The sequence below is a fragment of the Gossypium arboreum genome, chromosome 2 (assembly GCF_025698485.1).
Source record: "Gossypium arboreum isolate Shixiya-1 chromosome 2, ASM2569848v2, whole genome shotgun sequence".
Classification (NCBI taxonomy): Eukaryota; Viridiplantae; Streptophyta; class Magnoliopsida; order Malvales; family Malvaceae; genus Gossypium; species Gossypium arboreum.
In genome coordinates, this window is record NC_069071.1 from 38,854,571 (window position 1) to 38,863,907 (window position 9,337).

General features: G+C 36.6%; 1 non-coding gene across 1 annotated transcript; it reads left to right on the forward strand.

Annotated features, from left to right (window-relative positions):
* The first annotated feature begins 8,399 nt into the window (after positions 1-8,399).
* LOC128289807 (small nucleolar RNA R71) lies at positions 8,400-8,506 on the forward strand. The gene has a single exon (XR_008279451.1). It is a non-coding gene; the product is annotated as a small nucleolar RNA R71 (small nucleolar RNA).
* Positions 8,507-9,337: the final 831 nt, after the last annotated feature.

The window sequence follows — 9,337 nt, forward strand, 5'->3', positions numbered from 1 at the left end:
AAAGCTAAGTAATTTAAAATCTAAATTATTGAGAAGTGCATACCTTCTTGATAATGCATCTACCATAACATTCTCTTTACCTTTCTTGTATTTAATCATGTAAGGAAACAATTGAAGGAATTCCACCCATTTGGCATGCCTCTTGTTCAACATGTTTTGCCCCTTAAGATGTTTTAATGCTTCATGGTCGATGTGAATGAAAAACTCTTTGGGCCATAGGTAATGTTGCCAAGTTTCTAACACTCCGATTAATGCGTACATCTTCTTATCATAAGTTGGGTAATTAAGGGTAGCACCATTCAATTTCTCACTAAAGTAAGCTATAGGACACTTATTCTGTGTTAGAACGACTCCAATCTCTATTCCTGAAGCATCACATTCAATCTCAAAAGTTGTTTGTAAAATCAGGTAAAGATAACAGTGGTGCATTTGTCAAGCAATCTTTAATCAAAGTAAAAGACTTCTCTTGCTCCTCACCCCAATGAAAGTTTGAACTTTTCTTGATAATTCCAGTTAAAAAAGCAGCTAAACCTTCAGTAAAAACTAGCAAGACCATGAAAACTTCTTACTTTGCTTATATTAGTAGGTCGTGGCCACTCTCATATTGCTTTTACCTTCTCTTGATCGACTTCGAGGCCTTCCGAGCTAACGACAAAACCTAGAAAAACAAGTTTGTTAGTACAAAAAGAACACTTTTTAATATTTACAAATAAAGTTTCCTTCCTTAATACTTCCAACATGGATTTCAAATGATGAATATGATCTTCTAAAGATTTACTATAAATCAATATATCATCAAAATACACTACACAAAATTTACCAATAAAGGATTGAAGAACATGACTCATTAACCTCATAAAGATGCTTGGTGTGTTAGTTAGGACGAAGGGCATAACCAACCACTCATACATAAAGTGCTTGGTTTTGAACGTGATTTTCCATTCGTCTCCTTCTTTTATCCTTAACAGATGGTAGCCACTCTTTAGATCTATTTTAGAGAAAATACGAGCCCCACTTAGCTCATCTAACATGTCATCTAAGCATGGGATTAAGTGTCGATACTTGATGGTAATCTTATTGGTTGCATGAGAGTAGATGCACATGCGTCAAGAGCCATCTTTGTTAGGTACCAACAGCACGGGCACGACACATGGGCTTAGGCTTTCTCGAACGTACCCCTTTTCCATTAACTCGATAACTTGTCTTTGTAGCTCTTTGGTTTTCTTAGGGTTGCTTCGATAAGCTGGCCGATTTAGGATAGTGGCTTTGGGAATAAAGTCTATTTGATGCTTGATGCCCCTAATGGGTGGCAACCCACTTGGGATGTCCTCTAGGAACATATCCTTGAACTCTTATAGTAAAGACATGATAGAAGAAGGAAAACTGTTATCTAAATCGTTAGTACTAAACATATTTTCCTTATAAATGAGCACAAGAAAAAGATGCTTTAAAAGCAAAGACTTTCTGATTTTTCTTCTTTTTTTTTTTGCAAAAAAACTCAACTTTCCCAACTCACTCTCTTCTTTCCTTTCATTTTTCTCTGATTTTTTTACCTCAGTCTCTTTGTTTTTGTTTTTTGTTTTTGACTCATTCTTTCCTTTCTTCTTTTGTATTTTCTTGTCTTTCTCACTCTTATTTTTTTCCTCATTTTCTTTTGCTCTCGATTTTTCATAAGACTTTCTTAATTGGGACTGATCTTCATAAACTTGTTTAGGAGTAAGTGGTGTCAAAGCAACATTCTTCCCTTGGTGTTTAAAGGTATATCATTGGTATATCCATCATGAAATACTCAGTGATCAAATTCCCATGGTCTTCCTGACAAAAAGTGACCAGCATGCATTGGCACTACGTCACAAAGAACTTCATCATTGTATTTTCCAATTGAGAAAGTAATGACAACGTACTTACTGACTTTGAGCTCACCACTGTCGTTGAGCCATTGAAGCTTGTAAGTATGTGGATGTTTGGTGGTTGCTAGGTCAAGTTAGTATAACTACCACCATCTATAATAACATAACATATCTTTCTTTAGACAAGGCAGCGCGTATGAAAGATGCTTTTGTGTTGTTGCTCATTCTCCGCGGTTTGGATTCTTAAGCTTTGCTTAATGACAAGGATTTTACCATCCACGGAATACTCCAAGTTATTCTCCTCATCAGTAGTATTTCAAGCTCATCTTCCTTTTCAATTTTAGATTCTATCTCACTATTGTCACTTAGAATCATAGCGCTCCGATTTAGACATTGGTTAGCAATATGGCCCCTCTTAAGGCATTTGAAACACTTGATGTCTCGAGATTGATTTAGCATTGCCTTGTTCTTTCCTTTACTCGGATCTCTACTCGGCTTATTAAACTTTGATGCCTCAATGTTTTCTATGGATCTAAAAGTGGTATCCTTTTTGTAGGTTCCTTGACCCCACTTCAATGTAGAAACAGAATTAGAAAAGGTTCGGGTGGTACCTTTTCTTTTCAATTGTTTTTCCACCTTGAGCACCATGTGAACCATATTAATAACTTTAACATAGTGTTGCAATTCAACTATATTGGCGACGACTCAATTGAGGCCGGCTAGAAATCTTGCCATAGTGGCCTCTCAGTCTTCCTCAACATCAGCACGTATCATTCCTATCTCCATCTCTTTGAAGTGATTCTCCACGCTTCGATTACCTTGGGTGAGATTTTGTAGTTTTTGATATAATTATTGATGGTAATGGGCAGGTACAAACCTGATGCGTGATATTCGTAACAAGTTTTAAAGATTTATAAATGAAACGTTCTTGAGACTAACTTATTATCACGATTAAGGTAAGTATACCTATCGAACAGTAGTATAGTTCAGCAAGATCGGATTGTTGAACCCAAAGGAACTACGAGTGCTAGTATTTGCTTCCTTTTTATTATCTAGCCTAAAAATTAAGAGGTTTGGTTATCTAAACTAATTACTAATTATGAATGCATAGAAAAAAAAACTTGGGAAAATTCGATTGATTGAGACAATACCTAAGGAAAAATCCACCTAGACTTCACTTGTTATTTATTGATTTGACTTGATCAGTAGAAATCCCTAAGTTATATTATTATTTATCTCGAGACTAATAACGCCTAACCCTAGGTTGAACAATTGAAATCTCTTTCTAATTAACAACCTAGGATTGCATTAACTCGATCTATGAATTCCCTTATTAAGTTTCACCCTAATCTGGAAAAATCTTGTCACCCTATCTCTAGGCGTGCAATCAACTCCACTTAATTATGAAAATTTTACTCTTAGACAGGGTTTATGCCTCCTCTAAATAAGAGCTTAACTTGAATCAATATCCTGGAATATCAAAACAAGAATTAAGAACACATAATTAAGAACAAGTCAAATATTTATCATAAAATTCAGATAATAATAACAAGATCTGTCTCAGGTTTTATTCCCCTTAGGTATTTAAGGGGTTTAGTTCATACTTATGAAAGAAAACATCTCAAAAGCATAAAGATAACAAAACATAAGAAAACCCAAAACTCCTGAAGGAACTTGAAGGGAGATCTTCAGTCTTGATGATAAATCCGGCTTCTGAGATGGATCAATCGGTTTCCCTTGATTAATTCCTTGCTTCCTCCTCTGCATCCCCCTTCTAAGTGCCTCATCCGGTGTTTAAATAGGCTATAGAATGCCAAAGAGCCCTCAAAATTGGCCTTTTCCGAATTGGACTAAACTTGGGCTCGGCAGGGACACGCCCGTGTACTATTACTTAAGGCAGTGGTCAAGGCTATTAAATAGGCACGGGCGTGTGATCTACTTGTGTAAGTCGTGCTTTGAACTTACCAAAGGGACACTGCCGTGTGACACGCCCGTGTGAAGTAGTTCAGGTCGTGTTGATTTCCCACGTGGGTTTATTTTCTCCGTTTTCGGTCTGTTTCTCGCCCTTTTTACTCTCCTATGCTCACCTAAGTATAAAACATGAAATTAAAGGATTAGGAGCATCAAATTCACCAATTCTAAGGAAAAACCATCCATAAATGCGCTAAGCATGGGATAAAAATATGTATAAATTATGGTTTATCAAATACCCCCATACTTAAGCATTTTCTTGTCCTCAAGCAAAATCTTCAACTCACAATCAAAATAAATTCTTCTCAATTTATAATCCCTATCAATAATATCTCAAAATAATCCATAAGTATTCATATATTGAAAATTCAACTAAAAGTGCATCAAAGTTTCAAACATTCCAAGTTGAGATTTTATCACGAAAACATAGGTGTCTCCCCTTATCTAAGTGATTACCTTTGATCAAAATATCGCAGAGTTTAACATCCTCACTAAATATTCACTCAAATCACTCAAGGTGTTTAAGTATATCAATAAAAGCACTCATTAGTCAATATGAAAAGTTATTACCATAGGCTTGCTTGAAAATCAAATCTCCACCACTATGTATTGAGTTGATACATCAATCAAAAGGTCTTTTAGAGGGTTGTAACGTGGTTTGGTTAGGGGGTGTGGTCACAAGCTAAAAGAAAAGGTTAGAATCGAGATTGAATTGAAAAATTACCTAGCTAGAAAAATAACTAATCATCGGTTGAATACAAGTGAGCTTCTTCTCAGAATATGGAATTAACATTCAAGCTCAAAAACGACGAATTACAACTAATATGTATTGAAGTACATTCGTTTGTTTTTTTTAAGAACAACTCAAATATTTAGAGGAGCAAAACATAGCTAAGCAATTAGTTCAAATCAAATCTCGACAAAAATAGGGATCAAATTAGGGGATTTCAACAATACTGGGTTATGAGTTAATATTGATGGTGAATCAATTAATAGCTTGTTAGGCTCAAAGGGGTCCACTAAGGGTTAATTATGAAGGTAGGATTTTGTGGAGTGAGTGGGTTAAACTTAAGTGCCTTTATCATCTTGACATATCAAATCAAATGGTGTGGTTTTGACATGCATAATTAAGCAAGTTCTAGAATAACAATTCAATACTGACGCACTCAAAGCAACAATAAAAGTGAGCATGAAAGAAATAATAGATGCTCTAAAGGCTCAAAATCTCGCAAAAATTATGGCTTTTTGATGTTTAACCCTGTGAATTTCAACTCAAGATAATACTTAAACTTAGGGAAACAACTTTAATGTTTTTAATTCTTCAAAAATCAACTTATCATGCTTGATTCCCTAATGTCTTAAAGTTTAAACAATCAATGCATAAATGCCTATGTTTTAATTCAAGACATATCAATAAAAACCATAAGTTAATTAAAATTCATTCTAATAGTGATATGAGTGATTCACGTGAGAAAGAAGACAGAATTCAGAGATTTCTAATGGTGATATAACAGACCCCCCACACTTAAGATGTACATTGCCCTCAATGTACAAAGGTAGATATATTGAAAAAGATAGATTTATAATCATAAGATAGGGAGAGAAGTGAAACTTCCTGAATGATGAATGAACTCCTTAAATTGGAGTTATGAAGAGTAATCGGCCAAAGCAAAGATGAGAGTAGAGGAGGATACTCCGGTGGTGGTCGAGGTTCATTAATCCATAAATCCTGCGCCAAAAGAATATTATATCTGGTGGTAGCTATGGTCGTGGTCAAGCAATGCATAGCAGTCGTAGAGAACCTTTCCAATGTAGTTTTTAGTTCCTATGCGATGATGAGCTTTGGAGCTCTTTATAACTGTGATAGAATTCAGGAACTCTTTATGAAACATAATGAAGCATAATTACTCATAATGAAATAACCGAAAATAAAAATTGTAAAAACTCAAGCTAAAATAGTATTAACAGGAAATAAAAAACAATTTTAAAATATAAAGATAAAACTAAAATAGATAATAGGTGTTTATAGAGAAATTGGGGCACACGGCCGTGGGGCACGCCCGTGTGCCTTCGTTTCAGCCAATGCGTTTCGTGGTTTTTGAAAATAGGTGCATTGGTGTACACGGCCATATCGCACGGCCGTGTCTTGCTTTATTCGCTTCTCTCACGCCTGTGTACATAGGTCCACGCCCCTGTTTGTTTTGACAATGTCGACTACGGGTGGATGGCACGGGCGTGTTGCACGCCCGTGTTACATTCTCAGTTTCAACTACGGTTTCAAGGCACGGGCATATCTCACGCTCGTGTTGTTCTAGCAGTTTCGCCCACGGCCATATCGCACAGCTGTGGCAACTTATCGCACCCCGTGTTAGGGAAAAATCTTGCCCTGTTTTTACACGGCCTAATGCACACCAGTGTGCCTGGCCGTGTGGTCTTTAGAAAGCCTACGTTCCATGACTTGGTTAATATGTTAGATGTTAAAAACTAAAATTTAAAGAAATTAACACTGTTAGTGCTCGGGTTGCCTCCCGAGAAGCATTTATTTATAGTCTAAGTTTGACTTACCTCTCTTTTGCATGGTCAAGGTGGTGCGAGGAGTTTACGCTCCTCGTCCCTTTTATAAACTTTATCAACATAATGTTTAAGACGAGTATTGTTTACCTTAAATGTGCCGAATTTGGGATGATTTACCTCGACTGTACCATATGGGAAGATACTGAGTACCGTAAAAGGAATTTCTTCATTAGGTTCAGAAGTGGTAATGTGAGGATCTGCTGCATCTAGTAGTACTTTTTCTCCAACCTTAAGTTGAATTGGTGAGGTATTGAGCACGTCCTGGCTCAGTTTCGATTTATTGGGTGTTCTCAGTTTCTGTGTCTATCATTCATCTAGTTCATCGATTTGTAGCCTTCGTTCTTCATAGATAGGTCCTTTGTTGTTGTTTGAACACGGCTTATATGCGTTCTTTGTAACTATTTCCTCATAAAAGGTTTCACCACATGATCAGTACTTGTAGAATGATTTATACAACCACCTTCAATTTTCGATGTGTTACTCGAATTACGACCTTGAAGGGTGATTGTTTCGTCTCTCACACGAGGTGTGAGTTTACCTGGGCCAACATCAATAATGGTTCTAGCAGTCGCTAAAAAGGGTCATCCTAAAATTAAAGGTGCGTTACTATCCTCTTCCATGTCTAGAATAACAAAATCTACTGGGTATATAAATTTATCGATCTTAACAAGAACATCTTCAATGATACCCCTAGGAAATCTAATGGTTTTATTAGCCAATTGAATGCTCATCCTAGTTTGTTTGGGTTTCCCAAGACCTAGCTGTTTAAACATTTTATAAGGCATAACATTAATGCTTGCCCCTAAGTCGGCCAATACATTATGAACATCTAAACTACCAATTAAACAAGGAATCGTAAAACTCCCTAGATCCTTCAATTTGTTGGGTAGCTTATTTTGTAATATGGCTGAGCAAACTGTATTCAATTCCACATACGACACCTCATCCAACTTTCGTTTATTTGTTAAAAGCTCCTTTAAAAACTTGACTGCGTTTGGCATCTACGAAAGGACTTCAATAAACGGTAAGTTAATATGTAGTTTCTTTAAAAGTTTAAGGAATTTACCAAATTATTGGTCTGATCGGTCTTTCCTTGTCGTATTGGGGTATGGCACACGAGGTTTATATTCTATACTCACCGACTTTGGGTCATTTTAGCCTACATCATTCTTACCTTTGCTGACCACCGTTTCTGGCCTTGGTTTTGCAACTAACCCTTCCTCACCTTGAATGGCAATCGCGTTGAGCTATTTCCTTGGGTTAAATTCAATGTTGCTTGGCAGGCTACTTTGTGGTCATTCGGAAATCAACTTAGCAAGCTGTCTAATCTGAGTTTTGAGCCCCTGGATTGATACTTGTTGATTTTTGAGTGCCGTCTGGTATTTTAAAAATGAGTTTTTGACACCGAGATGAATTTGGTTAGCATCTCTTCAATGTTCGACTTTTTCTCCTATTGGTACGGTGGTTGCTGAAAGCCTGGAGGGGGTGGTGGTCTCTGATTTCCTTGGCCTTCCTATGAAAAATTTGGGTGGTTCCTCCAACCTGCATTGTAAGTATTGCTATAAGGATTGTTTTAAGATCAAGGATTGTTACCAATGTAATTTAATTGCTCGTTCTCCATTACCCATGTAATTTAATTGCTCGTTCTCTATGTTGTGGCCATAAGGTGGTTATTCTGAACTGCTTGATCCACCTCTACTTGCTTCACACTGCATTACTGGATGTACCTGAGTAGAACCATACAAACCGTCAATCTTTTTATTTAAGAGTTTTACTTGGTTAGATAGCATAGTAACCGCATCGAGGTTGAAAACACCGACTGTTTTCATTGGCTTTATCCTCATGACTTACCATTGATAGTTATTCAGTGACATTTCCTCTATAAATTCATAGACATCTTCAGGTGTCTTATTATTGATAGTTCCACCAGCAGCTGCGTCAACCATTTGTTGAGTCGAAGGATTCAAGCCATTATGAAAGGTTTGAACCTGTAGCCAGAGTGGTAACCTATGGTGAGGGCATCTTCTCAAGAGGTCCTTGTATCTCTCCCATGCATCGTAGAGTGTTTCTAAATCCATCTACACAAAAGAAGAGATATCATTACGTAATTTAGTCGTTTTAGCCGGCGGAAAATATTTTAATAAAAACTTTTCGGTCATTTGTTCCCAAGTAGTGATTGACCCCTGTGGCAACGAGTTCAACCATTGTTTAGCTTTGTTTCTCAATAAAAAAGGGAATAACCGAAGGCGAATGGCGTTATCAGAAACACCATTAATTTTAAATGTATCATTTGAATTTTGTTAGGTTTCAATTCAAAAGTATTTACAGCTACAGCAAGTCTAACTATGCTCGATTCAGTTACTGTTAAAGAAGGTTTAGCATAATCATACATAGTGCGCGGAGCAGGATTTTGATTAACAGCAATCGCAGGAGGTAGCGGATTTTCTTGGTTTTCAGCCATCTCCTCGGTTGTGGTTGAAGTATCGTCCTCTTGCTCTTCCTCTGTGTATCGTAAGCTTTGCCTTATTTCTCTTCGGTTTCTGCGAACTGTGCGATCGATCTCACTGTCAAAAAGTAGTGATCCTAACGGGTTTCTTCTGGTCATAAACTAGAAAAACCTGTCAGAAAAAAAATAAATGAAGAATTAGAAAAGAAAATAAAATAAAAACTTAAATTGCAAATAAAGTAAATGGCTAAAGTAATAAAAATCAAGTTTTTCTAAAATCCTAGTTCCCCGGCAACTGCGCCAAAAACTTGATGCGTGATATTCGTAACAGGTTTTAAAGATTTATAAATGAAACGTTCTTGAGACTAACTTATTATCACGATTAAGGCAAGTGTACCTATCAAACAGTAGTATAGTTCAGCAAGACCGGATTGTCGAACCCAAAGGAACTACGAGTACTAGTATTTACTTCCTTTTTATTATCTAGCCTAAAAAT